At 48.9% G+C, this 13,296-nt stretch overlaps 1 protein-coding gene across 1 annotated transcript in view; it reads right to left on the bottom strand.

The window, feature by feature from the left end:
* PIK3R6 (phosphoinositide-3-kinase regulatory subunit 6) overlaps positions 1–12,291 on the bottom strand; it is a 64,073-nt gene extending 51,782 nt beyond the window's left edge. Inside the window, exon 1 of the mRNA XM_036269227.1 lies at positions 12,121–12,291. The gene's annotated coding sequence lies outside the window, so the exon portion shown is untranslated. The remainder of the gene's footprint in view (positions 1–12,120) is intronic.
* Positions 12,292–13,296: the final 1,005 nt, after the last annotated feature.

The raw sequence follows: 13,296 nt of genomic DNA on the forward strand, positions 1-13,296 counted from the left end.
AGCAAACCAAGTCCAGCAAAATAGAAAAAGAATAATGCATAACAACCTGAAGGAGTTTATCCCAGGGATGCAAGACAGGTGCAATATTCAAAAGTCAGTCTATGTAACCCACCATACTAGAGACTAAAAGAGAAAAAGCACGCGATCCTATCAATTGATGCAGTAAAAGTATTTGACAATTTTTTTTTCTATTATAAGGTAAGTTAGATTTTTTTTTTTTTTGGTGCGTGCCCCTAGCAGGAACCGAACCCAGGACTCTCTGGTCTGCAGGCCAACGCTCCAATCGCTGAACCAAACCAGCCAGGGGATATTTGACAATTTTTAACACTCATTCAAGATGAAAATTTACAGCAAATTAGGAACATAAGGGAACTTCTTTAACCTGGTAAAGGGCATCTACCGAAGAAACAACTCCCGCTAACACATGTAATAGTGAAAGACTGGGCGTTTCCCCTCAAAGCTTAGGAAGGGGCCAGGCCCCTCACTCCACCCCTCCTATTCAGCAATTCAACACAGCATCGGAAGCCTTGGCAGGGCCAAAGAATAAAAGTCAACGTACAGCATTAGTAATGTTTACATATGCTCAAAATGAACGGTTGAAAATCAAAATTTTAAACACACCACCACTTGCCCTGGCCGGTTTGGCTCAGCGGCTGGAGTGCCAGCCTGCGGTCCGGAGAGACCCGGGTTCAGTTCCGGCTAAGGGCGCGTACCTGGGTTGCAGTTTGTCCCCGGTCCTGGCTGGTCGTGTGGGTGGCAGCCACTCGATGTGTCCCTTTCACTTCTATGTTTCTCTCTCTCTCTCTTCCTCTTTCTCCCTCCCACTCTATCTGAACAAAAAAATGTCCTCGGGTGAGGATAAATAAATAAATAAATAAAACACACCACCACTTAAAATAGCTCCAAAAGCAAAGAAATACTTAGGTATGAATCTAAGAATTGACATCTTAGCTATATCGAATCTTCCAAATCATGAACGCAGCGTGTGTCTCCATTTAATTAACTCCTCTTTGATTTCTCTGATCAGCATTTTAGAAATCAAGAAATTTATTGATAGAGTTAATGCAATTTGAAGAAAAATACCAGCTGTATTTTTTTTTATGTAGACACAGATAAGCAGATGCTAAAATCTGTAAGAAACTGAAACAGCCAAACAATTTTGAAAAAAAAATTTTTTTTGAGGATTCACCTTCCTCTTTTAAGAATTACTATAAAGTTTTTAGCGAAAAACTAGACACAGATCAATGGAACCGAATGGAATGTCCCAAAATGGACACGTTTAGATATGGCCAATTGATTTTTGACAAAGTTGCAAAGACAATAAATACAATGGAGAAAAGATGGCCTTTTCAACAAATGGTATTGGAACAACTGACCAACAATATACAAAAAGAAAAAGACAAAAGGTCTCAACATAAATCCCACACCTGAAACCAAAATGAACTCCGAATGTATCATAGATCTGAATAGAAAATGTAAAACCACAAACTTAAAGAAGAAACCATAGGAAGTCTTTGTAACCTTGGGTTAGAGAAAGAGTTCTTAGATTATAATACCAAAAATATGTTTTATAAAAGAAAAATTGAGAGGGGTGGGGAGAGGCACTTATGAAATTAAATGACTGATGAAAAAAACGAAAGATAAATTGGACTTCACCAAAGTTAAAATTTTGGTTATGTGAAAGATACCTTTAAGAAAATGAAAACAAAGTACAGATTTGGAAAAAAATATTTTCAAATTACATATCTGACAACTCATATCCAGAATATATATTTTTTTAAAACTTGATAGTAAGAAAGCAAATAATACTCCCAAAGCAAAATATTCAAACAGATAGTTCATTCAAAAGGATACATGGATGGCAAAGAAACACAAGGAAAAAACCCGCGTATTAATAGCCATTAGGGAAATGCAGATTAAAACCACGAGATTCCACAATGTCTTAGAGTGACTAAGATTGGAAAGTGGACAATACAACGTGCTGGACAGAGTGTGGAAGAACTGAAACCGTTGCTGGTGGGAATGCAAAGGGCACAGCCATCCTGGAAAACAGTTCGGCGATTCCTCCTGAAGTTAAACATCACTTACTACATGATCCTGCAGTCCCGCTCTTAACGAGTTCCTCTAGAGAAATGAGAACTGACGTTCAGCAAACCCTGTTCTCGGGTATGGATAGCAGCTCCATTTATAGCTGTCCCGCACTGGAAGCACCCCGATGTCTTCAGGGGGTGAATGGATAAGCAAGCTAGATACCCCCGCAGGTAGAATACTCGGCAATGAAGAGATCTTCGTGGATACGTGCAGGGAATGGCCTGCGGCTCTCGAAGACATCGTGCTGCGTGAGAGCCAGACGGAAGGACACCTGCTGTTTGCTTCCATTTACCATTTACAGTCGACCCTCGCCACTTGGCGCTTCGACTTTCGCAGCTTCACTCTATCGCGGTTTTTTCAAATATGTTCATTAAAAAGTTGATCGAGACAGTGAAAATGACAGCGCGCGTTCGGTTGTCTGAGTCAATTACACACCCCTGTATCACAATTAAAATGGAAATTACTGTACGTGTGGACTGTAGGCCTATGTATTCGAGCACCCCAGGGATCCTTCAGCGCCAGGTGCACCGCTAGAGTCTGGAACGGGTTAACCGTGATAGACGAGGGACGGCTGTATATGACATTCTAGAGAAGGAAAACGATAGGGTCAGTGGTTGTAAGGGGTTATGGTAAGGAGAGGGGTTGAGTACAGAGGGGCAAGAAGGAACTTTTGGGGTGATGGAACTGCCCTGTATCCTGATTGTGGTGAAATCTACCTATACACGTGTTAAAACTTATAGAACTGTATAGTAAAAACAGTCAATTTAACTGTCTGTAATTTTAAATATTAAAAAAGTAAAGTATTTTTTATTTAAAAAATTTTTTCTTCCTTTATTGATTTGAGAGAGAGAGGAAGTAAGACGGAGAGAGAAATAGAAACATGGATGAGAGAGAACATCCATTGGCCGCCTCCTGCACAACCCCCACTGGGGATCGGGCCCACAACCTGGGCATGTGCCCTGACTGGGAATCGAACCAGGGACCCCTTGGTGCATGGGTCGACGCTGAACCACTGAGCCGCACCGGCTCTAGAATTTACAAAAAAAAAAAAGGATGCTTGTTCGATGGTGTTCTCACAGCTCTATAAAACCAAACCATTTACACACAGAACACAAGCTGTCTCGGGGAAAACACTAGAGGAACCAGGGTAGGCAGGTGACTGATATTGCAACATAGACCTTTTTTACCATTTTAATTCTCTATATCCAGTTACAGGTTTATAGGAAATACAGAGTATGGTAATGCATACTTCCAGGATGTGAAATCCAGACTCCGAGAAACTGCAGGACACATGCCCTGTTTTCTTTAACAAAAAAATTGCAAGGAAGACGGGGTAGTGGTGGTGAGGGGTCCGAGGAAGATAAATGGAGGTGGGGGGCCCGTAGGTTAACAGGGACTTCCGAGACCTTATCAACCACGTGAAAGTGTGAAGTTGGTGTGGATCTCAGTTCAAACCGTTATAAAAGACGATTACATTACAGGCAACTGGGAACTTGAACACCCTGAAATCTAGGGGTGGGGAGGAAGATAAAGTCCTGTGGTCATGTTTTTAAGAAACAGCTGTTATCTTTTTTAAATTAAACTTTAAATTTTGAGATAATTATGGATTCACACGCAGTTATAAGAAAGACAACAGAGACCGTGTGTATCCCTCACCCACTTCCCACAATGATAATATCCGATTTCTCCAGTTTTACTTCTACTTATTTTTGTGTGTAAGAGTCCCTAATCTTTCTGTTGTTGTTGTTAATTCTCACCCGAGAATTTCAAAATAGTTCATGACAGCGTTTTAATAAAGGGCTTGGCATGGTGATCAGGAGCCCCAAACCCTGCTAAAAATGAGAAAGGTGTCCAACCTTCATGCTTTGTTCTCTCTGAAAACCTGCTCTGTGGCATGTTTTTAAGAATAGACACTGAAATATGAATGAACTATGAAAATTCAAACATAAAGGTTCTATTGTGAATGAAAGTCTGTGGCTGACCTTGTGGTGTTTCCAGGCTGGGGAGAGGGGCTGGAAAACGGCAGCACACAGGTGGACAGGCAGCGGCGACGGGGCAGATCGGGGTCCTGACCCCAAATCCGGTGGTGGAGGGAGGCCAGGAGAACCTTCCCAAGTGTGACCCAGAAGCCGGTTCCCAGCCCCCTCTATTCGCTGTGTGGTTGTGAAGAATGATCGCAATAACCTCTGCTCCAACCCCTCTGGCCCCCTGGGTCCAGGCCACCGTCCTCTCTTCTTCGGATTGTGCAGGGTCCGCACTGCTTCTCCCAGCTTCCACCCCATCCGGTCCCTGATTAAAGTCCTTCAATGGCTTCTCTTAGATCTTATAGTAAATCCCACACTCCTTGTCCTGCCTACATCTTTCCTCACCCAGTGCACCTCTCCAGCCTCTCCCTCTGGTTCACCAGGGTCTCACCCGTGGCTCTCTGTGCCGCTCCAACTTGCCAAGTGCAGTCCCACCTCAGGACCTTGGCACACCTCTGCCAGCTTCCCCACAGCTGGCTCCTTCTCACTAGTCAGGTCTTATTATATTTTTTAAATGTTTTTTCTTTATTGATATTAGAGAGAGGAAGTGAGAGGGAGAGAGAGAGATAGAAACATCATTGAGAGAGAACATCGCTTGGCTGTCTCCTGCACGCCCCCCACTGGGGATCGGGCCCACAACCTGGGCATGGGAATCGAACCGGCGACCTCTTGGTGCATGGGTCGATGCTCAACCACTGAGCCACACCGGCCTGGCTCAAGTCTTATTTTCCTGACCAGTCTATCTAAAGCACCCTCCCAGTCCTGCTCTAACACACTCTTCATTTTTATCCGTAGCATTTATCAGTATCAGAAATGCCCTGTGTTTGAGTTTTCTTGGCTAATCATTAGAATGTGAGCTCCACAAACACTGGGTCCTGGTGTGTCTTCTTCACTGCAACGTGTCCAGCACTATTGGCACCCAGTAGACAAAAATATATATATTTTAGACAAATATGTGATGAATGAATGAATGAAGATGAAGTGTTTTGCCAAAAGTCACATGGCCAATGAATGATGAAACCAGGGCTAGAGCTCAAACTGGGGTGTTTAATCATGGCCACCTCCTTTGCCTTCCGCACCCCTTCTCTGCCTGCCCCCCCCAAACCTCTCTGGTCACCATCTGCCCCAGTGAAATAAAATGAACACACAGGTGAACTGTCCAGGTATAATCAACTAATCATGACCATCAAGCAGCCTCGAAGGAAAAGAAATCACAAAGACATAGATTGAAAGAGGAGTGTAGTCTCAGGGCTCACTGTGTAAATTCGGGAGTGTCTGGGCTGATTTTTCATTGACAGTAAAAGTTTAAGAAGCTTATACAATCACTGTCAGAAAGCCTCCTTGTTCATTCTTCTATTCATTCTGTCGCTCACTCATTCACCCATCAAACATTTATTCAGTGTTTATATACATCTCTGCAGCTGCCGGGGATACTTTGTACATCCCCTTTGCTCTTCTGCAGGGCACCTCTGTCTATTTCCTGTCTTTGGGGCTGCTGACCACACCAGTGCGGGGAGAACCCTCAGGGGGACAGCTTGCACGGAGGCAGGAAATGGAAACAAGCAGAACCCAGAATTTCATTCTCAAAATTCATCAACATCTCATTTGTCTTCACTCCAGTATGACATGAGTTTCTTAAGAAATAGAATTTATCTGTTTAAGCACCCAAACTGCCTGTCAAGGAGTCTCATAGGAGCTGGTTGAATGTCCCATGTCATAACACGATGAAGGTCTGAGGAGCTGCTGGTAAGCAAAGGAAGCCTCCATTCTACACCGTATGGCTTCGCCTTTCTGACATCTCACCTATGATTCCTGTTTCAGCTGCACCTTGCACATCACTATGAATGGGGGCCAGCCCACCATTGCACTGGCCTTTCGGTTATTTACACAGCCAGGGAGGGCAAGGTTTTGGAAGTCACCTGTTCAAAGAGGCGCTTGCTATACTTTGTCTGCTCGGAGAGGATGCTTCTTCCTAATTTGCACACAGGTCCCTCTGTGTTGGCCACAGCTCTGTCTGAGCTTTCTCTCTTCTTCTACCCAACTGCTAATTTATGGGAGACCGGGACGCCAGAGGAGCACATGGGACTGTCGTGCACAAAACAAACCCTGAGAAACTGTTCTATGCAAAGAGCCTGGAACTTCTATCCACAGACTTGGAACATTTATATGAGCTGCTCAGAGTCCCCTCTGGTCTCTTCCTAGCTCCTGGCAGTGTTTTCAGTGACTGAGGTTGCTGCGTAAATCAAAGAAAATCGATGGAATACTATTCATATGACAGAAGTTGTGCAGGGCCCGAGAGTATAGAGATACATCAATGAGACACAGTCCTTGCCCTTAGGAAGTGGGGGTATACCAGCTTGAGACTTAAAAAAAAATTATTATTTTATTTTATTTTATTTTTTTAAAGAGAGAGAAGAAGGGAGAGGGAGAGAGAAACATCTATGCTGCTTCCTGCACACCCCCAGTGGGGATCCAGCCCAGCACAGCTGCCCGGCAGCCTGTGACTTCTTAAGGACTGCAGTCACGCTCCCAGCCCGTGACACGCACATTGGTGCTCTCACGACCCGATGTCCACAGCATGCTGAGAACATACCACTTCACGATTCACACGGGGGAACCGGAGACGCGCTCTGCCTAGTATACAGTATTATTAAGACTCAGTTTTCACATTGCAAACCATGCCTATGGTGAACACCTAAAAGGAATGAGTGGCTATGCAGAGAAAAGCAAGTGTGCCCTGGCCAGTTTGGCTCAGCGGTTGGAGTGTTGGCCTGCGGACCAGAGAGTCCTGGGTTCAGTTCCCGCTAGGGGCACGTACCAAAAAAAAAGAGAAAAGCAAGTGCATGTCTCACCATCAGTTCTCTTCCTCAGAAGGAGCCATAGGGTTAAACATTTTAATCTGTGGCCAACATTTAAAATTATATTTCACATAAAAAAAATCAAGATTTCCCCGATTTTACTTAAAAGGAGTAACTGGGCCCTGGCCAGTTTAGCTCAGCAGTTAGAGCGTCGGCCCGCAGACCAGAGAGTTCAGGGTTCACTTTCTGAAAGGGCACGTACCTCGGTTGCAGTTTGTCCCCGGCCCTGGTTGGCCGTGTGGGTGGCAACCAGTTGATGAGTGTCTCTCACATCAATGTTTATCTCTCTTTCTCTTTCCCCCTCTCTCTATCTCCCTCTGGCTCTATCTGAAGATAAATGCAAAAATGTTATCAGGTGAGGATAAAAAACAAAAAAAGGAGTAACTGGGATTCCACTTCTAGGAATATATAAGAAGCCTGAAACACCAATCAGAAAGAATATATGTACCCCTATGTTCATAGCAGCACTATTTACAATAGCTAAGATCTGGAAATAGCCCACGTGTCTATCAATAGATGAGTGGATAAAAAAGCTGTGGTACATATACACAATGAAATACTACGCAGCTGTAAGAAAGAAAGATCTCTTATCCTTTGAGATGACATGGAAGGACCTGGAGAGCATTATGCTAAAAGAAACAAGCCAATCAGAAAAAGACAAGTACTACATGATCTCACTTACTTGTGAAATATAATGAACAAAATAAGCTGATGAACAAAATAGACCCAGAGACATAGAGAGGAGTACTGTTGAGACTGACAAACCTCAGAGGAGGAGTTGAGGGGAGGGAAGAGATAAACCAAAGAACTTATATGCATGTATGCATAACCAATGGACATGGACAACAATGCTGGGGGTGGGGGGTGGGATGGGGAGGAGGGTGTCTAGGGGGGGGAAAGGAGAATCATCTGTAACAAAAATAAATTAATAAAAAAAATTGGGGAAAAAATAAAAATAAACCGAATAAACTGGGGGATCTGGCAACACCGGGCGCACAATCTGAGAGACAACCACCAGGGGGCGCTGTGCCGCGCCTGCCCCAGGGCCTCTGCGCCCGTCCGCCCTCCGGCCTGCAAGACTGTCACCCAGTCTGCAGCATTCTTCACCCACCCTGCTGGGCTCTGGGAGGCAGACACATCTGCAATCCATGAGCCGCACTGTGTGTGGCTCAAGTCCTAGTTCTCAGAGAGAAGTTCGTTTCAGCACGCCTGCCATGAGCTGGGCTCGGGGCTGCCACGCACTGCCCAGGTGAGTCATCCGACAAACATTCGTGCCCCCCGTCCCGCACCCCCCCGCCAGAAAGCAAGCCCCTCCAGGGCAGGACCCTACTCCGGCCACGGCTGTGTCCCCATTACCCGACACGGTTGACACCACACAGAAGGCCCCTGATGAATGTTGTTGAATGAACGACCATCTGGCACTCATGTGAAGACAAGACAGTGTCACTGTGCCCAAGATACTCTGCAACTAGGAAGCAGAAACGAGTCTGTCCGGCGCCTCTGGTAGGACAAATGGCACAGGAAACAATTATGTTGATGTTCAGAGTACTGGCAGAGGAGCCAGTCACCCATGGGAGGGGGACACAGACACAGTAGTGCCACCTGTTTGGGGATCAGTCTCAGGTCCCATCTGGGACAACCTGGCTGCAGTGTCCAACTGCTATTTTTGTGCCACTGGCCAAGCAAATAACATGTCAGAGCTCAGTGCCTATGCCCTGTGTCTCCCTGCCCCCCCCCACCGCCCCCCCGCCACAGCCAGAACGTGACATTACAGGAAAGAAAGACACCAGCCTCTGCCACCAGTCAGGAAGACTCCAGCCCCGGCACAGGAGAACGCGGCCCAGGGGTGAATCCCAGCAACCTGGCAGAAGCCCCAGGGTCACTGCACTGTGGCCGCTCACCCTCCACCGCCCACTGCATTCATTCATTGTTTCATTTGTTCAGTAGTTATTGAGCCTTACTGTGTGACAGACACTGCCCTACAGGACACCAGGTAGGAAAACTTGTCTTCAGTGGAAGACCAAATCAATGAATGGATGGATGGATTCACTCATTCAATGAATATGTACTGAGCTCCTTCTATATGTCAGACACTGTTCTAGGTCCTGGGCATATGGCAATACCTTAAAATAGACAAAGACACCTGTTGTACTCTAGTGGCTATGTAGTGAGGGTGGAGGGTACAGACAAACTCAGTAATTAAATTGTATATTAGATGATGATCAGTGCTATAGGAATAAGACTGGGAAGGAGAATGTGGGGTTCCAGAGTTGGGGGGGTGGGTTTTAAAAGGGTGATCAGGGAGGTCTCATTGAAGAGGTAACATCTGAGTAGAAACCCTCAGGAGGAAGAGAATAGGCCAGGTGACCGCTGTGGAAATCATGTTCCAGGAGAAGGAGTGGCCAGCCAAGCACCAAGGTGTGAAGTGCCTGAGGTTTTCCAGGGACAATGAAGCTGGGGGCAATAGTGAAGGGACAGTGGAAGGGTGTCAGCAGACAATTCTCGGGGGGGGGGTGCACCTCTTGTGAGCTTTTGTTTCAGAGTATCTCTTCAAGAAAGTCTGTGTTATGAAGAGCTTTGGAAAAGAGAGAAAAAGTGTCTCCCCCCGGGGCACACGGCAGACTTATTGGCCATTCAGTATAACAGAGACATGTCTCCTTCCAAGGCAAAGATTTGCTGGCAGCCCATTGTGGAAAGTGGGTTTCCTAAGCTCAGCGTTTCTTGTTTGTGACACACAACACCCACTGGCTTCACCTTCATGCTGTCCCAGGGGGCTCGGCAGGCAAGGGGAACCAAAAATCATGGTGTTCATGCTTCTGGTTGTGCTGTGAGCGATAAAGTCCTTTGTCTCTGACCCTAGAGTCTCATGTTTTCTGCCAGTGTCCTTAAAACTGTGGGAAGATAACTTAGTGGTTACAAGTAGGGACCAGACCAGAGACGAAGAGAATGAGGGAATGAATGAATTTGGATCGAGAGGGGCTATCTCCTTAAATGCAGAACATTCCCAATGGATGGCCCTCAGGGCAGGTGTGAATACACAGCTGGTCACTGCCCGAGGGTCAAGTAGGCCCCAGGACTGTCCACAGACCCATCGAGGCCGACGGAAGTGCCCTCACAGCTGTTGCTGTCCGTAAACTGACGCAGACCGCGTGGGAAGGCTTGCAGCCAGGGGAGGGCTGGCGTAAGCGGGACTAGAGGAGGATGCGAGAGGCTTGGCTCGGGGTCAGCGTCCCACAGTGAAGATCCAGGTTCTGACGATGGCGCCCATGCCAGCTCCGCGGCCCTCGTTGCTCGCTCCTAGGGCAGGCTGTTCAGGCAGAAGAGCCACCACCCAGACCTCCCTGTGGCCACCCCTTACGGACTAAAACCTGGAAGAAAGATGTGCACCTCTGCCTCCCTCATGACCTCCTGAACCACCGCTTCCCTGCTCCCCACGCCCATCCTTTCTTCTCCTCCCACCGCTGCGGCTTCGCACCCCAGGGCTTCGGGGGCAGATGCTGTTTCCCGGGCTCTGACCTTTTCTCTCTACTGAGACTGTCATGCTTGGCCGACAGCACACCTGGTCTCTGGGTTAGAGCATGTGATCCGTGGACTCACAGCGGGGAGAAGGGAGGAAATACAGATCGAGCGTTCTGAGCGGGTTCCCTCCACCCTCACCCCTCACCCACGAGGCCCACTTGGGCGTTCCAGATGCTGAGGGGTCAGGGAGGTGAGGGCCCGCTCCCTCCTGGCTGTCCACTGTGAATGGGGCAGGCCCGTTTCCTCCTCTAAGTCTGCCAATAGCTGGGAAGGAAACACCTGGAGGTAAAAGCCATTCTAGGGCGAGGGGAGAGCATTGTTCCCGGGGCGGGGGCGCACACAGACCCGGAGGCCTCAGCGGCGAGACAGCTAAGGCTGCAGCCCGGCATCCACGCCCTCCATGTCTGTCCAGAGACAGGGCTCACGGAGACATCAGAGGTGAGCGGCCGCCCTGGTGACAGGCTGGCGGCCCAGCGGCCTGGCAGGTGGCATTGGCGCTGGGCTGCCTGGGTTCAACTCTCTCTGTTGCTATGGCAACTTGGGCAGGTTGCTTAAAACCTTTGTGCCTCGGTTTCCCTACCTTGAAAGGAGACCTAATAATACCACCTACTCACAGGATTACTGTGAAGACTAAAGGAGGTCATATTAAAAAACTACTTAAAACCAAATAAACGGAACAGGCCCCCGCCTATAACTCCTCCATAAACTCCACACCTCAGTGGCCAAATTGAATCTCTCGCTGCTCTTTCCTTTAAGACCAACTTTCACACCCACTCTCCTACCCCACGGGTTTGCACACTTTGCCTCATGTGGGCACACAAATTCTTTGTCCCCTCAAGGCTCAGGTGCACCTTCCACTGAGCCCCTCCCGACCCCACACCGGGTCTGTCTGCCTTGGCACACACCTGGCCCCGGGCTCTGGAGCATGCCGGTCTCTGTTAGCGTTTGCAGCCTTGTCTCAGCCCCCACCAGCCGGTCAGCTTCTCGAGGACGGAGACGGGGCACTGGTTGGACCCGAGCACTGGCCACGCACAGGAAGGTGCTCGCTCCGTGGGGGGGGGGGGGGGGAGGCCAACTGGCCGCACTGACTCCAAACTCCCCAGGAGAGGGAGGGGCAGACGCTGTCCCCGAGGCTGCGGAGAGGGGGACCCAGGAGGTTCATTCTGAGTTGCTTACCCACTCTGTCATCTTTGAAAAGTTGCTTCATCTCTCTAAGCCTTAGTCTCCCGACCTATGAAATGGGCATTGCAACGCGCATCCAGGCTCCCTCCAATTCCTCGTGAGAACCAAAGGGATGATGAGTGTGCTCTGTGTCGGGCATGTATAGTCAGTCTTACTATTACTGGCATTTGCAAGATTCAGAGAAGAAAGAGGAGGTCTTCTCACAGGGTCCTGTGTCCTTTCTTCTCGTGAAAATGGGCTGAACGATCTTAACTTGGCGGCGTGGACTTGGCAGCCACCAGATCTGGGCCACCCTTCTCAGAAAGGCTGGGCCTTGTGTCCATCCGAGGCAGGGTGTCTCAGCCCTACACAGGACTCGCTTCCAGCACCCCTCCTCCAGGCACCCTTGCTCTGCTTGTGTCTCCTCCTCCACTCCCTCCTGGAGACCCCGCCCAGCCAGCACCTACCTCGGCTCAGCTGCCGCCGCTCAGCACCCCGAGTCCTTCGGCCGAGTAGCTCCCCACAGTGCCGCCCAGGGAGGCTGCAGCCCCAAAGAACCTGATGTCTTCGAGGAGCCCAGACTGGCGTCTGCAGTCTCAACTGCCGTCTCCAGAGCTGCAGAGACAAGCCCAGTGTTGAACGGGCCTGGCTCTGTCCCCTCCCCTTCCTTCCCCTTCCCCTTCCCCTTCCCCACATGCCTCGAAGCTCCTCCCAGAACACATCCTGAGGCTGCTCTGTGGTCAGCCATGGCCAGAGGTTCTTTTTTCCAATCAGGCGGAGGTAGGCACCCCAGGAGGTCCCCCTGCTGCTGACTGGGCAGAGATGCTGGGAGCCCTGACCTCTCCCCAGCTCCAGACACACCACGCACACCCACCTCCATCATCATCCAGATGGCCCTCGCGCACCTCCAGCGCAGTGTGTACGATTCTGGCTCATCATCGCCCCCTCTAAACCCACTTTCTGTCCCTCACCTCAGAATCAGAAATCTGAGAGCCAGCCTGAGCACCTGTCCCTCACCTCTGACATCTAAACAGCACCAAGTCCTGTCAAATCTCATGAATCGACCCCCTTTCCCACCCATCACTGCTTCATCGGGCCACCATGGTCTTTCTCCTAAATGGTGTCTCCCTCTAATGCTGTGTCCACCAGGCAGCCAGAGGTCTCCGATCACATTGCACTTTCAGCGTTTCCCCACCACCTTCACGAGAAGGGCCAAACTCCTTAGTGTAACCTGTAAGGACCTTCTTGATCTGGTCCTTTGATCTCCAACCTTGGGCTTTATCCCGTCACTCTGTCTCCTCCCAGAAGTCCTGAAAGACTGTAGTTCCTCAGTCTCCACCGCTGCTGCGGGATTCTCCTTCCAGCCCTTCTCCTGGCTCACTCTTCGTCATCCTTCCGATCAGCAGAGAAGAGCAAAGAAAGAAGTCAGAGTGGCAGGAGGAAAAATAGAGTGCCACAGAAGCTGGGGAGGAGAGAGAGGCAAGGAGATGACGGTCAACACCGTCAAAGATGGCAGAGAGGACACGGATGCGGAGGGTGGAAAAGCAACTGCTGACCTTGGCCATCAGGAGAGAGCGGTGCTGGGGAGCAGATTGCCTCCAAGGTGACATGTCTGCTAGCTTGTCATATTCTTTCTTTTTCTC

Source organism: Molossus molossus, unplaced genomic scaffold (assembly GCF_014108415.1).
Source record: "Molossus molossus isolate mMolMol1 unplaced genomic scaffold, mMolMol1.p scaffold_m16_p_19, whole genome shotgun sequence".
Lineage (NCBI taxonomy): Eukaryota > Metazoa > Chordata > Mammalia > Chiroptera > Molossidae > Molossus > Molossus molossus.